Source organism: Pseudorca crassidens, chromosome 10, assembly GCF_039906515.1.
Source record: "Pseudorca crassidens isolate mPseCra1 chromosome 10, mPseCra1.hap1, whole genome shotgun sequence".
Taxonomy (NCBI): Eukaryota; Metazoa; Chordata; class Mammalia; order Artiodactyla; family Delphinidae; genus Pseudorca; species Pseudorca crassidens.
Genome location: NC_090305.1, coordinates 20,017,146 through 20,040,363, shown reverse-complemented (window position 1 = coordinate 20,040,363; position 23,218 = coordinate 20,017,146). Strand labels below are relative to the sequence as shown.

Below are 23,218 nucleotides of genomic sequence, written 5' to 3'. Positions count from 1 at the left end.
CCTACTCAGAGGCTGTCTATTTATTTAGCCAAATGGCCAGACACAACAGGGATTGGGGACACCGTATAAGAAAGTAAGACAAAAAATGTGCTGATGTAGCTCACTCTTTCTCGAGTGCCCATGACATTCCATTTTTGTTCATAGAAGCCAAGGTAGAAAGCACACAATATAATTTGTGATGACTTTTTATAAGGGTCTCTCTTTGTTTTGGGGATCTGTGTCTTCAAGTATGTTATCTCAGCCAGGAGGTCATTTATTCATTCAATTTACCCATGGTGGGAGGCAATATAGTATGATGGTAAATGCTTTTGTTTCTATTTGCCACAAACCACAGAGCAGGCATTTAAAGGGCAGCTACTGTGTGTGCAGCAAGGTGTGATAGAGATAATGAGGGCCATGACAACCATTCTTTCAATAAATATTTGTGGTGTGCCTACTAGGAGTCACGTGTTATTGTAAGTCCTGTGGATAGAGGTGAACAAAGCAAAATTCCTTCTCATATGGAGCTTATGAACTAGTGGGACAGAGAGATAATCATATACAAATATATAATATAACGACTAATACTGATGCTAACTGTGAAGAAAAACAAAGCAGGGTATGTAGATAGTTATGGGACTGCTACTGATTATCACATATTAAAAGGTTACTGTGTGGCAAATGCAATCATAGAAGCTTTGAATCCATAAGCTCACTAACTCCACAACCTCTGTGGAGTAGGCATGGTAGAGTATTTCACTGCTGCAGATGTGGAAGCTGAGGCTTAAAGAGGTGAAGGTCATTTAGCAAGTAAAGTGGAAGCTGCAGATGAGAACCTCCTCTCCCCTCCCCAACTCCCCTCCTGTCCCTTCCCATCCCTCCCCTCTCTCTCCCAATTCCAAACCTTGGGATCTTAACCATTATGGTGGAGGCACAGCAGAGAGATGGAAAGTCATGTTAAGATGGAAAAAATGACCTTTCTCTTATACCAGTGGCCATGTTGTGTGCTCTCTCTGTGTCTCACTTTTCTCATCTATAAAGATAATCGTACCCACTACATAGAGTGTTTTTAGGATTACATGGGAAAATATGTGTAAATAAGTAAGAACACACCTGGCTTATCAAAAGGCCTCGGTGCACGTTAGATTCTCAAATACAATTGATGGGCAGGTGATGAGGGGGTTGATAAACACTGGGAACTTGCAGTACTTTCTCAGGGGTGCAGGTGGCACCTGATCACACAGGCCATGGGCATATACAGATCAGGAGACTCCTGGGTGTTTGGGGGAAAACTGGAAGGACATTAAAGGCCAAAGTCACCCACTTCACATTTGCCTCAGACAGGCCCTGGATGCCAGTATAACATGTGAAGAAAGAGTAGCACCTAGATATTTAACAAAACTGTTTTCTAAAAATCAACAGCAGGGGGTGTTGCAAGCTGCTTTTTTAATTGATAAGGACCATCTCAACTTGCTGTTTTGATAGTGGTTCCCCAAACCGGCTGAAAACCAAAATAACCTGGGGAACTTTTTGAAAATACAAACTCAAATGTTCCAAGGTAAAATATTTCTACGGTGGGGAAATTTTGAGGACCACTAGTGTAAAGGGAACAAAAGCATTTGTTCATTGCTTCATCCCCAAAACCTAGAGCAGTGCCTGGTATGTAGGAGAGAATCAATTAGGATTTGCTGAATGAAATTTCTGTATTCTCACCGCCTTCCTATCTTTCCTTCCCCAAACACATAGGGCATTTTCCCCCTCTGTGAAATGCTCTCTGAGATGCTGAGTATTCAATTTAGAGTCTTCTCAGTGGTAGGCCCTATGTAGAGGAAGAAGATGAGAGATTTAAGTGGCATGGTCAGGACTTTCTTGCTCCAAACTTCCTCTCTGTGTCTGCCAGAGAACTAGCAATTTCTACCACTGCAGCTCTTCTTGGGTTAAGATGTTGTATCTCCGAGGAAACTTCAGTTACTAGACAGAATACATTATATCAAGAGAGGGAGGTTGTTGGAAAGGGAAGCTGGAGAGTGCCAGGGGCAAAAACACCTTGTTCATAGTATATCACACATTAGGACAGATAGCAGAACTGATGGGAAGTAGCAGTAAGGAAAAGTCTCAAGGCTTGGGTATTGCAGGCTAGGAGGAGAACCCCGGAAGCTGGCTGGGATGGGGGTGGGGCGAGTTGATGGGGCGGGGAGGGAGGGTAGTGGTGGTAATGGTGGTGAGCATTTGAAGAGTACAGAGAAGTTCACACTTAAAAGAAACTTTTCCTAAGTAACACTTTATCTATGGAGTAGGGTGGGCTGGGGGGGAGGGGGTCAGGAGACATTAACAGCTCCAAGTGCTTGGTACAAAGTTGACTGTGACCTGTTGACATGCATTGCTGAGAGTTAGCAGTTCAATCCCACGTACATTTTTGGATATCTTCTAAGTGCTAAGGTTTGGGATACAGAGATTGTCCTGTATGAGGCCTTCAAGACTCCGCACTTCCACTGCAGGGGGCGCAGTTTCGATCCCTGGTCGGGGAACTAAGATCCTGCATGCCGAGTGGTGCGGCCAAACAAACACACAAACAATGACTTCTCAGATTCACAGGTTCACACCATACCCAGGGCTCTGTTATTGTTTCCTTAAATCATTTCAGTGGTTCTTTCCCTGGCCTTAGCCCTTTCTCTCTCTCTCTCTCTCTCTCTCTCACACACACACACACACACACACACACACACACACACACACACACACACACACACACACACACGCCCATGGGTACTCAGCTAAATATCTGAGGGGCCCTCTGCAGACCTCAGAGTTCTCTCTTGGTGCAGAGCTCTTGTTTTTCGTGTTCTGCCCCACAAACCCTAACTGCCCCAAACTCTCCAGACCCTCAGGTGTTTCCTCAACTCAGGGAGACTTTTGGAAAGGTGACCCTTTCCTTCTCTGTGACCTGAAAATTCTCTGGACAATAAGCTGGGGCAATCATTTGGCTTACCTTTTCTGTTTGTTTCTTGAAGGTCACTATTCTTTGTTATTTGATTTGTTTTGAGAATTGTTCCTTCATATATTTCATCTTTTTTTTTTTTTTGGTTGTTTCATACAAGAGGGTAAATATGGTTCTTATTTACTTCATCTTCCAGAAGTGGAAATGTATGAGTCATTCTTGATGCTTTTTTTTCTACTATTTTTGGTTTTAATTTACATTTCTCTGATGACTTGTGATGTTGGGCACTGTTTCATGTGCTTATTGGCCCTTGGTTTATCTTTTTTGTTGAAATGTCTGTTCAAATCTTTTGCCTCCTTTTTTTTTAAAAATTGTGTTCCTTATCTTTTTATTCTTGAGTTGTAGGGATTCTTGAGTTGTATATCATGGACATGAGTTTTTCAGCAGATATGTGTTTTACAAACATTTTTTCCCAGTCTGTAGCTTGCCTATGTCTTTTGTTATGCAGAAGTTTAAAAATTTTTGATGAAGTCTAATTTGTTAATTTCTTTTTTTTATATGGTTATGCTTCCTGTACCATTTCTAAGAAATCTTTGTGTGCCTCCAAGTCCTGAAGTTATTTTCTGTGCTTTCTTCTAAAAGCTTCATAGTTTAGTGCTTAAGTTTAGGTCTATGTTTTAATCTCACATTAATTTTTGTATATGGTGTGAGGTAGGGATAAAGGTTAATTTTTTTCCTCTATAGGAGCACTCAGCTGTTCCAGTACCATTCGTTAAAAAGTAACAAACGGTTTGTATTGTGTTCCATCAACCTAATTTTTCAATCCTTTACTAGTACCACAGTCTTGATTCTGGAACCTAACAATAAGTTTTGAAGTCAGATAGTATAAGTCCTCCAACTTTATTCTTCTTTTTCAAGATTGTTTTGGCTATTTAGGTTGTTTGTATTTCCATATACATCTTAGAATAAACTTATAAATTTCTACAAAAAAAACCTTAGATTATGATTAGAAATGCAGTGAATCTATTGCATCGACATCAGTTTGGAGAATTGATATTTTAACAACTGAGTCTTCCTACCCTTGATATTTTAGTGTTACTACTTATGCAGGGTTTTAATTTGTATATTATATAATTAAGTTTTAATGGAATACTGGATTTAATATTGTTCTGGGATTTTATCCATTGCATCTATATATTTATATTTATTGCTACAAAGATTTTTATATTGTGTTATCTTTTGAATGTCTACAGCATCTATAGTATATCCTCTTCTTTCTTCCCTATAATGGTGATTTATGTCTTCTTCATTTTTTTTTCTTAACCAATAATATTGCTAGATATTTTTCATTTTTGTTTTGACCTTTTCAAAGAACTAATTTTTGAATAGATTATTTCATATATATATATATATCTTTATTGGAGTATAATTGCTTTACAATGTTGTGTTAGTTTCTGTTGTACAACAAAGTGAATCAGCTATAAGTATACATATATCCCCATATCCCTTCCCTCTGGAGCCTCCCTCCCATCCTCCCTATCCCACCCCTCTAGTTCGTCACAAAGCATCGAGCTGATCTCCCTGTGCTATGCAGCAGCTTCCCACTAGCCATCCGTTTTACATATGGTAGTGTATATATGTCAATGTTACTCTCTCACTTCATCCCAGCTTGAATAGTTTATTTTGAATAGGTTATCTCCATTGTATGTTAATTTTCTATTTTATGAAATACTGCTCTGATGTTCTTTCTTTTCTTCTCTGTTTATTTTGCAGTTCTTTTTCTAACTTCTTGGAATTAATATTTAGCTCATTAAATTTCAGAGTTTCTTTTCTAGTGTCAGCATTTACCTCTAAATATTGCTTCAGTGAATCCCCCAGGTTTGTTAGGTATATTTTCATTAGTACCTAGTTCTAAATATTTTCTCATCTATTATGATTTATTTATGGCCAATATATCACATAAATATCTGTTTCTTAATTTCCAACAGTAAATTTTATTAGTTATTGTTTTGGTTTTGATTCTGAGCTTAGTTGCATTATAATGTATGCAATAGTTTATCTCTATACGATATTATCTCTTTGAAATTAGTTGAGATTCAACCTGTGTGTGATCAGCTATGGTAACTGGATAACTGTTACATATGTGCAGGAAAATTATGTATATTCTGTAGTTGTTGAGTGGTATGTTATATATGATATATATTATATATATCATATAGAGGCAATATATAAAATTATATATTTATAAATATATAGCATATCATATATGTTATATATCGTATAGAGGCATTATATATGAACAAAGGCATTGCATATGATATTATATATATACTGTTTAATGCATCATACAATGTTATATATGATATTGAGGCAGTATATATGTTACATATGATACAGAGAATAAATAAATATATATTTGGTTGTTTCAAACAAGAGGGGAAATCTGGTCCCTATTACTCCATCTTGGCCAGAAGTGGAAATACATGAGTCATTCTTGATACTTTTGTTTCCTATTCATTTTTGGTTTTAATTGACACTTCTCTGATAACTAATGATGCTGAACACTTTTTCATGTGCTCATCCGCCATGTGTGTGTCAAGTTTATTATGTCAAGTTTATTAATTGTGTTATTCAAACCCTCTTCATCCTTACCAATTTTTTCTCCCTGATGTATCCCAATATGTATTTGTGCCTTTGGGGGGCTAACACTTTTCTGATGATGGCTCTAGTGAGTCTGGAAACTGCACAGATACCATCATTAGGATAAAATTCTTCTTGAAGTCACTCCCTGAGCTAAGTTAGTGCTTTCTCTTGAGGGAAAACAAACACCACGCGGGATCTGCCACGAGAGTCCTGGTGGAGGGAGAGTGGGGGGCAGGGAGCCTCGGTGCGGGGCTCATGGAGCCGAGCGCCCGCCCTGCGCGCAGGGGCGCAGGAGGCACTGGGGAGGTTTCGCCTCGGCGGAGGGTGTTGGGCGGGTTCCCAGTTGTCCTTGAGCCATCAATAGTCTGTGACGCGGCGGGGAGGAGCCTTTTCCGATGTAACGGGACGGGGAGGAACCGTTCCCTAGCTCCCTGTCCTGACGCTTGGGCTGCGCCCAGCAGGTACCTCCTGACCCCACGCGGTTCCCAGCCAGGCACCTCTGGTGGAGCCTATTTAATATTCCCTTGACTGGTGCCTCTCCCTCCCGCCCCTCCGTGTGCAGCCATACTCCTGCAGTGCCTGCTTCTCCGGGGGTGCATCCGATCAGGCCACTCGCCTCCTGACTACCCTTCCTTAGTTCCCACAGGTGAGAAGGCCTCACTCGCTGCTGGCGAGCCGCGCCCTCCACGCCACGCACTTCCTGCTGCGCTTGCGCACTCCTAATTGCTAAAATACATTTTTAATCGGCTTATGCTATCAGTTACTGAGGAAGCATTTACAAATCTACTATGATTTTGAACTTGCTTTTTACTCCTTATAGTTTGTTAATATATCTTGAGGCTGTTACGAGTCCATGCAAATTTAAAATTATTAAGGTTTCTGGTGAACTGAACCTTTTATCTTTATGAAATGCCTATCTCTGGCAACGTTTATTGCTTGAAATATTCTTTCTCTATTGTCAGTGTGGGTCTGTCAGTGTTCTCTTGGTTAGAATTTGCCTTATACCTCTTTTATGCCTACGTGATATATGTATAAGTACGGAAACAGACATATTTCAGGCCGCAGTTCATAGAATTGAATTCATGATAATTTTATGGACTTTTTATGCTGTTGTTTTGGCTTGTGGTGCTTTGGCTGTTTAGTTATTTTGTACTACAAGATCCTCGATGCTTTAGAATTTTACCTGCAGAAATCGTCTTCATTTGGATTAGAGGTGGAGTCCTCCAGAAGGGGTCTTCATTTGCTTCTTCCAGGTTTATGGGAACTAATAGTCTAGGCTCACTGAAAATTAAATCTTTCTCCATTTCTCCCAGGTAGTGTGAATTCAGGCTGAAACCATTCATGAAGGCCAAGTTCTGTTTTTTGTTTTTTTGTTTTTGTTCCTTCTAAACTGATGGTTTAACCCACCCAGATGCCGACTTTTGATGAGAAGATCTGTTAGATTCCTCAGGTTGGGCAGGCTCTGGGTGGTGTCTCTGGAGTCCTTTTGAGGCTATGACTTCAAAACTCAGTCTTCGTTTCCCTTTCCCCCCTTGTTTGGTAAATAGCTGGCTATAGTGCTCCCTCAATATCCCTACAGATTTCTGTGTCTTCACTTAATCCTTGATTTGAGAAGTCCTAACTTCTTCTGTGACAGCTTATTGACTCTTTTAAGATTTTTGTCTGTTTTTTGTTGTTTTCAGGAAGAGGATGCATTCAAGTATTTAGCTCACCACCTTACTGGAAACAGAATCTAAATTCGGTAGATGGTACATCAAACTCTATTAGGTGGCTGACTTATGCTTTTCCCCCTGTCAAGTAATTTTATATCTCAGTACACTATAAATGAGAAAATTGGTTTTCTTTAACTGAATTCCATAAAGAGAAGTTGGAAGGGTGAAAGGCCTTAGTATGTGACAACTGTTTTAGTAACATTTTTAGCATGGGCCAGTTTAAAAAGAGGACACCACAAAGTTTGGAAGAGGATACCACAAACCATTTACATCTGTCCATTAGCAACTGCCTGGGAAACTCGACTTTTTTTAATTTTTAGCTTTTACTTCCCTTTAGATTATATTTCTTTTCTAGTAGGCTTCTTTCAAAAGTAAAACCACACAAACACATGGTAGTGAGTTGATTGGTTCCCCCAGCCTCCAAAAATGTGTCTAGTCAGAACCTCTGAATATGACTTTATTTGGGAAAAGGGTTTTTGTAGATACAATTAAGTTAAGAATTTTAAGATGAGATCATCCTGGATTATCTGGTTAGACCTGACCCTAAATGCAAGTGTCTTTATAAGAACAGATAAACACACAGACAGAAAGAGGAGAAACAGAGATAAGAAGGTGATTTAAAGATGGAGGCAGAGACTGAAGTGACGATCTATGAGCCGGGGACTGTCAAGGATTGGCAGCACCGAAGCTAAAAGAGAGGCATGGACGTAAAGGCAGGGTCCTTTACAACCCCCAGAAGGAACCAACCCTGCTGACACCTTGATTTCGGACTTCTGGCCTCTAGAACTGTGAGAGGATACATTTCTGTTATTCTAAGCCACCCAGTTTGTCATCCTTGGTTATGGCAGTCCTAGGAAACTCAGAACCAAGTTTGTAGACTCTCTCTGCTCCAATAATTTTGAAAAGCCTGCAATCTAGTTTCCCTTCAAGCATGATTAAGGAATGACAATCAGGTGAGGGAACTAACATGTAATGTCTCTGGGGGCCCCTCCCAACTTCAGGAGTTTCCTGGTTGTGAGGATTAAATGTAGTGCATGCTTAAAGCTTTATACAAGTATAAAGCCTTTCCTGACTATTACTGTCACTTTTTTTTTTTTTTTAACACGCTAGCCTTCAAACGCGGCACTTGTCATCAGCCTCCTCTTCATCTTCAACTATGGCAGTGTTTTTTTGTTTTTTTTTTTTTTGCGGTACGCGCGCGGGCCTCTCACTGTGTGGCCTCTCCCGTTGTGGAGCACAGGCTCCGGACGCGCGGGAGCACAGGCTCCGGACGCGCAGGCTCAGCGGCCATGGCTCACGGGCCCAGCCGCTCCGCGGCATGTGGGATCTTCCCGGACCGGGGCACGAACCCGTGTCCCCTGCATCGGCAGGTGGACTCTCAACCACTGCGCCACCAGGAAAGCCCTATGGCAGTGTTTTTAATGTTTGATCCTTCCTCCTGCCCTTTCCTGCTTCTCCCCTCTTCTTACATAAACATTGAAATAAGGCTCCCTGAAACTTCCCAGAGTGATTCTGAACTTGGCAGAGAAGTCGTTTTTATCCAGTGAAGACCAACCACAAAATAGCTCCTGGAATTTGTACAGCAAATTATAACTTAGAAACTAATTTTGCATATCTTGTTTATCATCATGGCAGCTCTTTGAGGGAGGTATTATCATGACCATTTTATTAATAAGAACAGTTTTTCTCCAGGTAGAATCAAAGAACTGGATCTGGAAGGAACCTTGGCACTGCTGGCCTGATCATTTCATTCACTGATGAAACAGTTCTTGAGTAACTATCATGTACTAGATTGAAAGAGTTTCTGGAAATTCAAATGTAATCAATATGTTCCAGACTCCATCTGCTGGTGAGCAAATATATATCACTCCCAGCAATAGTGTAGCAATTTTGTAGCATTAGTAAAGTGGATATTAATTTTAAAGCAAAGTAATTATAAGTAGAATTTTTGGCACACTCCAAATCAAAAAATATAAATGAACAACATGTGTTGTAGAGCCCTATTTATGTTGGTATCTATAAATCTACTTCATTTCTAACTGCTATATCCGCAGGTTGTGCCGTAATTTATTTGCTCATTCCTCTATTGGTATTTTCAATATTTTGTTGCAACAGACATCTTTTTTTTTTTTTTTGCGGTATGCGGGCCTCTCACTGTTGCGGCCTCTCCCTGTTGCGGAACACAGGCTCCGGATGCACAGGCTCAGTGGCCATGGCTCATGGGCCCAGCCGCTCCACGGCATGTGGGATCCTCCCAGACTGGGGCACGAACCCGTGTCCCCTGCATTGGCAGGTGGACTCTCAACCACTGCGCCACCAGGGAAGCCCCAGACATCTTTTTGTACAAGTGCTAAAGTACTTCTTAAAAAACAAACAAACAAACTTATACTAGAAGTAGAATTGCTGAATCAAAGGACACTCACATTTAAAATTTGCTAAATACTGTCAAATTTCCCCCTAAAGTTACCAATTTATACTCCTATGAGCATTATGAACATACACCTTTCCCAATGTGCTCACCAACACTGAATAATATTCATCTTTAAAATTCTGTCAAACTGAAGGGTGAAAGATAACTCAATCTTGTTTTAATTGATGGGAGGAGGGCAGAGGAGAAGGTTAGGGGAGGTTTTCACTTTCTTCTCTTTATATCTGTTGGGAGACGAATCTGGATGGCCTGAGTACCTATCTCCTTCTACCAGGCTGAGCTGGCTGGAGCCAGTCTGTAAAGGGACAGCAAGGCTTTTGGCGGATGCTAAGCATTCTGGGTATACACAGGCACTTCAGCATAGTTCCAGGGCCTTCCATATGCAGACTTTGACCTTCACTATAGACCCAGGCCCTCAATATGCATTCTCCCTACTCTTCTTGCTGGACCTAAAAATCCCGTTATTCATTTCCCAGGACCTGGAGAACCTAAGTATTCCATAGGCCAACATACCTTTGCAACAACATAAATGTGTAACGTGGCAACATCTTTGGTGTGAGATCATGTCCTTTCTCTAGTGAATCCAGACTACTGGCAGAGGCTGGCCCTTCTCGGCTGTACGTTGGCCATGGTGGGTACAGACTATCTCTGCCTGGCCCAGGCTATGGGGAAATGAGAATTGGGGGATTCCATGTGCTCTATTTCTTCTGTGTAAGTTTTTTCTAACAGACTCTATAACTGTACTGTGTGGAGCTACTGCTGTGTCTCTGTGGCCCTCTAGCCTGACAAGACCTGTCATGTTTTCCTTTTATACTAATACAAACTTAATTTAAGTATCACGTGAGTACTTTTTTCCCCCAGCATTTATTATGCTCACAGAGCCTGTGGGTCAGGCATTTTCAGTCAGGGCACTGCCGCAGGGACAGCTTGTGTCTGCTACGTGCTGTCTGGAGCCTCAGCTGGAAGACTCGAGGGGCTGGGGATGGAGTCATCAGAAATCTCACTCCCTCACATGCCTGGAGTTGCTGGACACCTATGCATGGTTCCTTCATGTGGCCCAGGCTTCCTTATAACATGGTGGCATCCAAGGACAGGTCCCAAAGAGGGAGGGCCAGGTGGAAGCCGTATGATTTCAGACACAGCCTCAGAAGCCACGAAGGATCACGTTTGTCGTATACTCCACTGTTTGGAGCAGTCACGATCTCCCACCCAGATACAAGTGGAGGGAACACAGATCTCAGTGAGAGGAATGTCAGTCACATTGTAAGAACAGCCTCGTGGGAAGGTGCTGCCATTTTTGGAAATACAATCTAATTCCTAGCAACTCATTCTTTTTTTATTTTTATTTTTTTTGCTATACGCGGGCCTCTCACTGTTGTGGCCTCTCCCGTTGCGGAGCACAGGCTCCGGACGCGCAGGCTCAGCGGCCATGGCTCACAGGCCCAGCCGCTCCGCGGCATGTGGGATCTTCCCGGACCGGGGCACGAACCCGTGTCCCCTGTATCGGCAGGCGGACTCTCAACCACTGCGCCACCAAGGAAGCCCGCAACTCATTCTTTTAATTTCCAAACTGGAAGATACTTGGTCAAATATTTCCCACCACAAAAATGTAATATAAGATTGGAACTGCTGGAATGATAGGGGGATCACACATTTATCTCCCTAAACTAGAGTCTAGTTCCAGTAATTATTTAATCATATATCTTTCATTTATTGTAGCTTCCCCGGAAGTAAATATCTTAAGAAAAATGATTTCCCTTATATTTATTATGACCTTCAAAACTGCTGATCCTAAATCTGACTATATACAAAGTTGGTATATTCCTCTTAATGCCTTCTCAGTACTTAGGATGGTCACCAGGAAGATGAGTGGCTAGAAATGCCTTTACTGCATTGTAGGTGATGACCTCTAGATGTCAAATCTGGACACAAGACCTGACCATTTGAACAGGAGAGCCGTATTTCTTGCAGGTGGTACTCTTTAAGTATTAGTCAATGTCATATATTCTTCATTGAATTTAGTGCTGGAAGAATGTATGCATCAGGTGTTTTTTATTTCTCTCACAACTTTACATTTAATTTCTGATCCTGGAAATTATATTTACCTGTATATAACATCTACCCCTTTTAAACTAAAAATCCTGCCTCTCCATGTTTACATAAGAAATTCAGTTGTTCGTAGTTTGGAAACTAGAAATGGAACGGGCCTCAGAAGGAAAGAAGATAACATCCAGAGCCAGTCTTCACAGCATAAAGGCGGAGGGGGAGTAAGTTCTCAGGCCTGAGAAACACTGCTCTTCTATTCATGTGCTAGATGGTTCCTGGCCCTGTGCATCAGATCAATGTGTCAGTTCAAGAAACTCTGGTCTTGAACTTGAACAGAAAGAGAAGTGGAACCCAAAGAACTAGCTGCAAACTTCTGCTTCTTGGGGTTACAATTCTGCAATTTAAAAAGCATAATTTGTTTCCCACACCTTAACTTCCCTCTCGCAGACAGGAGGGCAGGTCTGTATCATCACTCTCTTTTAAGGCACTGCCTCGCTCCATTGCCCAGCATACACGACGATTTAGTCAGTCCTGGATTGAACTGCTGCTGTCCGTACAGGGTGTGTGTAGCTAGCAGAGCTCAGTATGGCAGCATTCGACTTCACAGGAGCCAAGTGTCACAACAGAGGAAGAGAACGTGTGTCTGTCCTCATCCGAGCATGTTTCAGTTTTGATGCATCGCAGGAAGAGGACACTGGTGCTTTATTAAGGGGGAAACTGAATAAGGTAATGTGCTTTACTGATGTTGGCTTGTTTGGAAAACAGGAATATGAATCCATTTAACCTTAAGTTTTTGCACAGGCTCCGGACGTGCGGGCTCAGCGGCCATGGCTCACAGGCCCAGCCGCTCCGCGGCATGTGGGATCTTCCCAGACCGGGGCACGAACCCGTGTCCCCTGCATCGGCAGGTGGACTCCCAACCACTGCGCCACCAGGGAAGCCCTAGCCTTAAGTTTTAACTTTTTTCTCACAAGTTGAATATTTAAAGTGTGGCTCAAAATTAATGATTATTGATTCCATCAACATTAATATAGTCAAATCTTGCTCATTTTGTTTAACGTATAGTATATCTTTTCCTATCCTTTTACTTTCTATCTTTCTGTGTCGTATCTGAAATGAATTTCTTACAGACAGCATATTGTTGGTTCATGGTTTTTCATTCTCTTTGCAAATTTCTGTCTTGTAATTACTGTATTTAGACTACTTATATTTAAGGTAATTTTTTGTTTGTTGTTTGTTTTGGCCACACCGCCCGCATGGCATGTGGGATCTTAGTTCCCCAACCAGGGATCTAACCCGTGCCCCCCTCAGTGGAAGCACGGAGTCTCAACCACTGGATTGCCAGGGAAGTCCCTAAGGTAATTGTTGATATGTTAGAGCTTATATCTTGCATTTTATTTTTTGTTTTGTTTGTTTCCTCTGTTTCTTGTTCCTTGGTTTCTCTTTTTGTACCTTCCTTTGGATGGAATTTTAGGATTCCATCTTGGCTGGAACCGAGAGCTGTTGAGTACTTTTTTTTTGCATTGTAGTCAAATATATATAAAACATAAAATTCACAATCTTAACCATTTTTAAGTGTACACTCAGTGGCATTAAGTACATTTACAAAGTTGTGAAACAATCACTACTATTCCAGAACATTTTCATCAGCCCAAACAGAAGCTATGTATTCATTAAGCAATACCTTTTTCACCATCTCAAACAGAAACTATGTACCCATTAAGAAATAACTCCCTCCCTCCTACCCTTGGTAACTCTGTTCTAACTCTAGATGCGTTAGTATTGCATGTAAATGAAATTGTACAATATGTGTCCTTTTGTGTCTGACATTCACTTAGCATGATGTTTGCAAGTTGTATTCATGTGGTAGCAGGTATCAGAATCTCGTTCCTTTTTTAGTGTCTGAATAATATTCCATTGTGTATATATCACATTCTGTTTATCAACTTGTCTATGGATGGACCCTTGGGTAGTTTCCAGCTTCTGGCTGTTGTGGATAAGGCTGCTAAGAACATTGGTATACAAGTATCTGTTTGAGCCCCTGCTTTAAATTCTTTTGGATACATACCTATGAGTGGAGTTGCTAGATCATCTTGAGTAAGTTTTTAAAACACGAGAAGTTTTCCAAATAGTCTATGACAGCAAGGAGACTGATTGTCCCAGAACTCGGAAAGGACGGATGAGAACAATGTCGTACAACGCCGCCATAGAGGACTTACTCCTTGAGTTCTCCTTTATGGCATGATGTCAAGGAGTTCCTCAGAGTCCTTCAGTTACTACTATTAGCACCTCCTGAGCCTTTCAGAAGTATGGGTGGTGAGGGGAAGGTGTTATTTAGCAGCACCTAAAGGGTCTCTCTATGCAGGGTATGCTGTTTGGTGAACCAGGATCAGATTAGAGGAAGGCAAGGATTTCCAGAAAACCTTTTTCAGGACATAATTTGGAGAAAGCTTATAAATTCCATGAAATTAGAGTTTATTAGAGTCAAGGATCAGAAAGAATTCAGTTTCATTGATACAGAAACTGGGTTTCTATTACCAAATTTGCCACTAACTGGGCACAAAACTTTAGGAAAGTGATTTAACCTCATCCAACAGTGGCAGGGAGAAGAGCAGGCGGGTTCAACTGGATAATGTAAGGTTCCTTTCAACCCTAAACATCTATGATTTTTCAATTTCTTGTGGATTTCTTTTTCTCTGGATCAAATTTTTGTATAAAGCCTTGATTCTAGGTCCAGGCTTTGTTGACTTATGGAATGAGCTAACGCCAAATGTCTCATCCCAGAAACTCTTGTTTGTGTTTATGCCGCCACACATCTACTTAGCTCAAGATATGCACCCTGAGTTTATCTAATATAACAAATATGTCCTCAGGATATGAACCATACTACTGGCCAGAGGTATTGGATATTGTCACACGGTAGATTCTGTTGTATTTTATATTATAAAACTTCAGAATAACAATGGTTCTCTTAAAACCCATTGTCTCCTTAGCTGATTTCCATAAATATTCTCACCCTTTACAAACAACCAGCTCTTTCTATAAACTCTTGCATTGGTTTTGATTGAATTTCCCCTAGAAATTATAGTAGTATAGGTTTAGAAGCAGCTTGGCCCTCCTTTCCCTCTGAGGACAGGCTTAGGTGTCCCTCTTTGTTATTTTTAACAGCATTCAGTGTATCCATTCATTCATTCAAAAATATGCACCATGCTAGGTGTTGGGGATACAGCAATGAACAAGGCAAGCATGACCCCTGCTTTCATTTAGCTTAATGTCTAGGGATGAAGACAGACATTGAATAAGTAATAATAGGCATGCTGGATATTAAGAAAGAGAAATGCAAAGTTCTGAATGCTATAGGATCTTATATGGGCATTTAACTGAAATTGTGCTATAAGAAATTTCTAGATGAAGTGGCATTTAAGTGGAAATCTGAGTAGTGAGTTGGAGTTAGTCAGGCAAAGATGGGGAGGAAGGACATTCAAGCAGAAGGAACAGTTGAAATGAAAAAGTCCACGGAACATTTGAAAACCGATAAGGTCACACTGGCCATAGTGGGGAGAGGGAAGAAGAGAATGGTAGGAAAAAAGGCTGGAGAGGCAGACACAAGTCTGACCAGGATGCGTGTTATAAGCCATACTAAGGATTTTGAACTTTATCCTCAAGGAAGGTGGAAATCATAGAGAGTTTAAGGCAGAAAAGAGACAGGATTAAATCTGACATTTACAAAGCTCATTTGGCTGTAATGTAGCAAGTGGGTTGGAGGCGGGTTGGCAGGAGAAGAGGCCGGAACTTAGTTAGGATGTTCCTGCTGAGGCTGGATGAGAATGATATGGGCTGGGACCAGGGCACTCTGTTCACTTGGAGGCGACAGGGTTTGGTGTTGTGAAGAAGTTGGGGGAGGAAGGGAGGACAGGAATGGTTCTGTGAAGACCAAAATGAGAGGGTGTCTCAAAAAGAAGAATGCTGCCAACTGGAGCTGAGCTGTCCAGTAACGGGATGACTGAAAAATATTGTTGAGATTTCATGATGTGGAAGATATTGCTGCCTTAGGGAGAATACTTCTGGTGGAATGAAGGGGGTAGAAATCATATGGGGTGGCTTGAGGGGTCAATGGAAAGGAAAGAGAAAGGAGGAAGAGAGACAAACAGTGAGTGACTACTACTTTTCATTGCTTTGACTATGAAAGTGAAGAGGAAGAATCATTGCTGGGAGATACTGGTGAGTTAAGAATTACAGTTTTCAAACTAGGAGAGGCTTCCATATATATAAATGCTAAAATGAAGTAGCAGGTAGAGGGGAGAGTGGAAGAATTAGGAGAGAAAGGGACAAAGCCAAAGTTTCCTGAGACTATGGATTGGAGGATGAATTCTGGAACCAAGGTGGAGGAATTGGTCATTTGTCACGTTTTGCTGACATTTTCCAACTAGATGTCTGTCTCCTGTGAACTCCTGACAACTAGGGAGTGTACCTTCTTTGATTTTATTGATTTTATATCTCCAGCACTCAGTTTAAGGCTCACCACCCAAAGGTGCCCTGTAAGTGTTTAGCTGAACTGTGGGTCATTTGTGGTAGGAAGACCACAGATGTTTTCCCTTAAGGATATAGATTAAATGCCTTGATGCTTAGAGGACTGGGGATCAACTTGAGAGTGGGCTTCTGGAATAGATTTAAAAAATGACCAAGAGCTGTGGAATGGCAGAGCTGTCTGGCCAGTTGTGAGGCTAATTAACTTGGGTTTATACCTGATGAGAAGGCCTCAGCTGAAATTAATCAAGTGGAGATAAAGAGCAACCTATAACTATAGGTCAAGAATAACTAAAAAACAAACTCCCTCCCTCTTGGCTGTCTCCTCGGTCTAGAAAAGAAGATGAACAATCCAACAACACTCCACGGGAAAAGAAACAGTGCTTGATCCTTTGGAGTCCCAATTTCATCAGCTAGGACGCAGCTGTGCACTCAGGCCATGAACACAGCAACAAATAGCTGACCTCTAATGTTTCTCCATCCAGTTTATCCTAATGTTGTACAAATAGGGAAGTTAAACGAATTCAAGTGAAACAATTACATTAGAATGTTTCTTCTGTACTGGCAGAGGATGCCATTAACATTGATTAGCAAATGTTATCCCATATTTATTTGTTCTCCTGAAATTTCAAAATCCTTCAAAAATGTTTGATATTTATGTCAGATTCTCCCAGGAATAAGAAAAGGAGATGGAAGTGGCCTTTCAGTATCTGTAGGAAGGGAAAATGGAAGCAGGATGAAAAGGACATATGGATTTGGTTACAGAGGGAAACTAGTTAATACTTCTAAGAAGGGAATATGCTGAGGATCTCTGTTGAACCAATATTTATTTAACATTTACTGTGTGCTTCTGGCCTAGGCTCTTCTTGCCAGATATGGGCAATAAGAAGGAGATACTGCTTGTCTTTCAGAGTTCATAATCTACAATGCTCACAGTCTTAGAATGAATTCAAGTTCCTCTAATACTGTTCAGGGAGAGAGTTCCCTAAGTTCTAGCAAATGGGGCATACACATAAAGACCCACTTGCAAATGGGCAGAAAGAATGATTTTATTACTCAGAACAGTACCCTATAAATCCCAGTTCAGACTTCTTTGATAAAAGCCAGATTACAGAACATGGCTGAGGACAGAGGTTTACGTGGGGTCCTCAATCTTCCATCCTGGATTTCCCTTGGGGGACTTGCATGTTCCTATGTGCCTGCGGAGATATGACTGGGCTTGCAGAGGGGATTCTGAGTCCAACCAGTAGCCTAAAACAGAACCCCAGGCCTCCCCCCTTCACTGGGCCCATTCCTTAGTGGTCCTGCCCACTCTTGAACTTGAGCCTGTAAATGCTAGTGTCTAGTCTTCCAGATCGGTCTTTTCCCTTTCTCCCATAGGCCATGGAAACACAAAGAGAAGGGGGATACGTGTTTTGCCCTATCCTGACACGAGAGGAAGAGTTCTTTGAGATTTGCTGGATCCTCCCAGCAGATCCCTCTTTTCACTTGAGGAGGTTTTGCTCCCTGGAAACAAATGAGTGAGGCAGACAGTCTCTGTAATAAGATCAGTGAAGCAAGGGAGCCTGGGAAACAGGGACATTTAAGGTCAGGCAGAAAAGAAGGAGAAAAACAAAACAAACAGTGGTAGAACAAAACAGAAACAGAGCTATGGAGACCTAGGAGAGAATATATTTACTTCTCAGATTTCTAGAGAGTAGGAAAGTTTCAAGAAAGGTAGGTAGCAGCACTGAGTGTAACAATGAGGTCAAGGTACTAATGAAGGTCTGACAAATGCTCATCACCCTTCACAGTGTGGAGGCTACTGATGGCATCTGTCCCGGTGAATTGGTGGGAGAAGCCAGATGGCATGGGGGAGGGATAAAGTTAGGGAACTGAGAGGAGGAAGAAGGGAAGTAAGAAACTTGGTAGATGGGGGGAAAATAGAGAGGATAGTTGCTAAAAGATATCATCGGAGGTTTTTATTAGGACAATGATTTGAGGCCTAGAGACCAAGGGTATTGTGTGGGTGAGCGTGGGGACATTACAAATCTACTAGAGAAGGCGGGAGGGCTTCTTTGGAAGGGATGGAGCGTTCCGTTACAGAGGAGTTTGAGGCTGCAACGATTAGGATACTGTGGAACTGATTTTCTGAGGGCACAGTTGGAAAGTGTATATTCTGAGTCCTCGTACGTCTGAAAAGGTCTTTATTTTATAGCCTTGCTTGAATTACAGATAGGCTGTAGACTTCTCCCTCAAAATTGCATAAATATCCTTCCATGTGGTTCTCTGGCATTCAGTTTACAAATGAGAGGATGTCAGCAGGTTTCTTTTCCCTTGTCTGGTGCTTGAGTCAGGCGAATCTTTTGGTGGAGGGAGTAGGGTAGGGTAGGGGCATGGTCTGGAAGCTTGTAGGATTTCTTGTAGGGTTTTTTTTTGTCATTTGTAAATTTCATCAGATTATCTATAGCGGGGGTCCCCAACCCCCAGGCCACAGACCGGTCCTGGCCCCTGGCCTGTTAGGAACTGGGCCGCAGAGCAGGAGGTGAGCGGTGGGTGAGCGAGCAGAGCTTCATCTGTATTTACAGCCGCTCCCCATTGCTCTCATTACAGCCTGAGCTCCGTCTCCTGTCAGTTCAGCAGCGGCATTAGATTCTCACAGGAGCACGAACCCTACTGTGAACTGCACATGGGAGGGATCTAGGTTGCGTGCTCCTCATGAGAATCTAATGCCTGGTGACCTGAGGTGGAGCTCAGGCAGTGATGCCGGCGCTGGGGAGCGGCTGCAAATACAGATTGTCATTAGCAGAGAGGTTTGACTGCACAGAGACCATAATAAATCAATTGCTTGCAGACTCACATCAAAACCCTATCAGTGAGTAGCAAGTAACAATTAAGCTGCATCTGGTGGCAGGCGTTATAATGGCAACTGAGTTGACGTACTTCAGTTGTACAGCTGCATCTGGTGGCAGGCTGTAAGTCAGAATCCGACACTTATTTTAGTCTGCGCATGGCCCACCCATTATTTTATTTACCACTTCCGTCCGCGTCTCTTTCCCACACTGGGCACTTGTCTCAGTCACAGTTTTGGTAAGCCCACAAGCTAACCCTAGCCAAAATGAGTAAAAAACAAACGTCGCTGGAGAGCTTCTTTGAAAAGGGGGAAAGACCCAATGATGAGACAGCAGAAAACTCTAAGACTGCCAACAAAAAGAAAGCTGCATTTAAAAGAAAATACCAAGAGTCCTACTTAAATTACAGGTTCATTGCAACAGGTGATCACATTCTCCAATCCCGCTTTGTATAATATGTGGCAACCAGCTATCCAATGAAGCCATGAAACCTTCAAAACTGCTTCGCCACACGGAGACCAAGCACCCTGCATTAAAAGGCAAGCCTTTGGAGTTTTTCAAAAGGAAAAAACATGAACACGAAGAACAGAAGCAATTATTGAAGGCCACCACTTCATCAAATGTGTGTGCACTGAGAGCATCATACTTAGTGGGTAACTGCATTGCTAAAGCTAAGAAGCCCTTTACTACTGGTGAAGAGTTGATCCTTCCTGCTGCTAAGGACATTTGTCATGAACTTTTAGGAGAGGCTGCAGTTCAGGAGGTGGCACGTGTTCCTCTATCGGTTAGCACCATAACTAAATGAATTGATGAAACAGCAGAGGATACTGAGGCACAATTGTTAGTGAGAAATAATAAGCCACCGTGGTACGCAATCCAGGTTGACGAGCCTACCGATGTTGACAACAAGGCAACAGTGCTTGTTTTTTGATATATAAATTTATTTATTTTGTTTTATTTATTCTTGGCTGCTTTGGGTCTTCGTTGCTGCACGCGGGCTTTCTCTAGTTGTGGCGAGTGGGGGCTACTCTTCATTGCAGCGCGTGGGCTTCTCACGGTGGTGGCTTCTCTTGTTGTGGAGCACGGGCTCTAGGTGCGTGGGCTTCAGTAGTTGTGGCACGTGGGCTCAGTAGTTGTGGCTCATGGGCTCTAGAGCACAGGCTCAGTAGTTGTGGCACACGGGCTTAGCTACTCCGCGGCATGTGGGATCTTCCTGGTCCAGGGCTCGAACCCGTGTCCCCTGCATTGGCAGGCCGATTCTTAACCACTGCTCCACCAGGGAAGTCCAACAATGCTTGTTTTTGTGTGATATATTTTTCAAGAGGATGTGCTTGAGGATATGTTATGTGCACTTTTGCTGCCAACCAACACCACAGCTGCAGAACTATTCAAATTTTTGAATGATTACATATCAGGAAAATTGAACTGGTCATTTTCTGTCGGTATATGCATGGACAGAGCGGCTGCCATGACTGGACGGCTTTCTTGTTTCACTACTCGGGTCAAAGAGGTCACTTCTGAATGTGAGTCTATGCACTGTGTCATCCATAGAGAAACGCTGGCTAGACGAAAAATGTCACCTGAACTTAACAACGTTTTGCAGGATGTGATTAAAATTATCAACCACATTAAAGTACATGCCCTTAACTCACGTCTGTTCGTGCAGCTCCGTGAGGAGATGGACGCAGAGTACACATGTCTTCTCTTATACACAGAAGCGACATGGCTTTCTAAGGGAGATCACTGGCCAGAGTTTTTGAGAGCCACTCCAGAGATTTCTTTCAGAAAAACAGTCACCACTGGCAGCACATTTCAGTGACACAGAATGGGTCACAAAACTTGCTTACTGGTGTGACATATTCAGCCTGCTCAACGAACTCAATCTGTCACTTCAGGGGAGAACGACAACTGTGTTCAAGTCGGCAGATAAAGTGGATGCATTCAAAGCCAAACTGGGATTATGGGGGTGACGAGTGAACATTGGGATTTTTAACAAGTTTCAAACATTAGCAGAGATTTTGAAAGAGACTGAGCCAGGGCCTTCTTTCTCCCAGCTGGTGCATGATTGCCTATCTCAGCTTTCAGAAGAGTTTGAGCATTACTTCCCAACCACAAAAGACCCATGTGTGAATAAGCCAGGTGAATCGGCTTTGTCTGTGCCAGAAGACGATCAACTGCTTGAGATCACAGATGACGGTGGCCTTAAAAGTATGTTTGAGACAACTTCAAATCTCCATACGTTCTGGATTACAGTCAGGGTGGAATATCCTGAGATTGCCACAGAAGCACTGAAAAGCCTGCTTCCATTTCCAACATCTCATCTTTGTGAAGCAGGGTTTTCTGCAGTGACAGCAACCAAAACGAGATTACGGAGTAGACTGGACCTAAGCAACACACCTCGGGTGTCACTGTCTCCCATCACCCCCAGATGGGACCATCTAGTTGCAGGAAAACAAGCTCAGGGCTCCCACTGATTCTGCATTATGGTGAGTTTTGTAATTATTTCATTATATATTACAATGTAATAATAATAGAAATAAAGTGCACAATAAATGCAATGTGCTTGAATCATCCCCAGATCATCCTCCCTGCCCCTGGTCATTGGAAAAATTGTCTTCCACGAAACCAGTCCCTGGTGCCAAAAAGGTTGGGGACCGGGGACTGATCTATAGGATGCCTTTTTTTCAGTATTTCTGCCCTACAGTCATTAGATCCTTTAAATATGAAATCAACTTTTTCTTTAGCTCAGAAAAAGTTCTATTATTTCCTTGATCATTCCTTCTTCATTTATTATCTTTTCTCCTTCTGGAATTCCTGTTATACAGAAATTAGTTATCGTATGTTTTTCTTCCTGCTATTTTGTTTTTCATAATTATTCTCTCTCACTTCCTTGTTCTCTTTCTTTCACTCTTTTTTCTGTTGCTGTTGTTTTAGATTCCTTAAATTGATTTTCTGTGTCACAGATTCTAGATTTGGTTTTTTTTTTTTTTTTTTTTTTTTTTACGGTACGCGGGCCTGTCACTGTTGTGGCCTCTCCCGTTGCGGAGCACAGGCTCCGGACGCGCAGGCTCAGCGGCCACGGCTCGCGGGCCCAGCCGCTCCGCAGCATGTGGGATCTTCCCAGACCGGGGCACGAACCCACGTCCCCTGCATCGGCAGGCGGACTCTCAACAACTGCGCCACCAGGGAAGCCCTAGATTTGGTTTTTGACATGTTACTCTGCTACTTAAGGCCTCTAATGCTTCTGTTTTGCTTGGGCGCTCTTGGTCTTATTTTCTTAACTTTTTGTTCTCTTGTTGCCACTTTTCATGGCTCCTGTTTCATTTACACAACATCTTCCTGAAGGCTACCCTGTCCTTTGAGATTTAAATTAAAATGTCTAATTCCCAATATCATATGTGATGAGAAATGTAATGCCTCCCCTAGGGTTTTTCCATTTTAATTCTGAGGGGTTTTGTACTTACGGTCCCCTCTGGGTCCAGTTTTCTTTGACCGATGATCTCCTGATCTCACTCCTACTTATAGCCCATCCTGGCCTGAGCACATCTGTCTCCCTTGTATTTCCCAAATGACATTCACCTTGTGTAAGGTGAAGTCGTAAGGAAGTGGTGATATCACAGCCCTCCAGAGAGCACATACTGTTCTTAAAAGTCCTTTGGCCACCCCATCACCAGGGATTTCTCACCTTTCTCAGTAGGACCCCTCTCCTGTCCTGTTGAGAGGCTATTGGTTCACAAACTGGTCCCATACAAGGAGGGCAGGGGTAGACCAAAGAAAGGCAGACCGTTCAGATTGGTAGGTGGCAGGTTTAATAAGCAAGGAAACTTATCCATGAGGCTTGTCTTGGGCGACTGCAAGAGTAGGTCTCCAAACCCACCCACCAGAATCTTAAAGTGTATGTATCAGTACAAGCCTTAACTGGGTTCAGTCATGTATTCAGTCCAGATGGCCTCAATACCCTACTCTCTCAAGGCTACGACCTTGGAACAGCTCCCACTGTGGGAAAGGTGGGCAAACATACATTCCAAGGATGAGGAAGGAGCGATGAGCTTCCCATTGCCTAGATCCAGCTCAGGGGTCAACCAGTGGTCACGTCTTCCTGATGCCCATCACA

The 23,218-nt window shown here is 42.4% G+C and overlaps 1 protein-coding gene across 7 annotated transcripts in view; it reads left to right on the top strand.

Annotated features, from left to right (window-relative positions):
- The window catches only part of LOC137231652 (cytidine monophosphate-N-acetylneuraminic acid hydroxylase), a 262,440-nt gene that overhangs the window by 156,825 nt on the left and 82,397 nt on the right, over positions 1–23,218 (top strand). For 5 of the 7 annotated variants that reach the window (XM_067752176.1, XM_067752174.1, XM_067752168.1 and 2 more), the window contains exons 1-2: positions 5,939–6,206; positions 13,022–13,104. The exons of 1 other annotated variant lie outside the window; for it this stretch is intronic. The gene's annotated coding sequence lies outside the window, so the exon portion shown is untranslated. Of the gene's footprint in view, positions 1–5,938; positions 6,207–13,021; positions 13,105–23,218 lie in introns of those variants that run through there. One more of the 7 variants, XM_067752169.1, reaches the window with a different exon arrangement.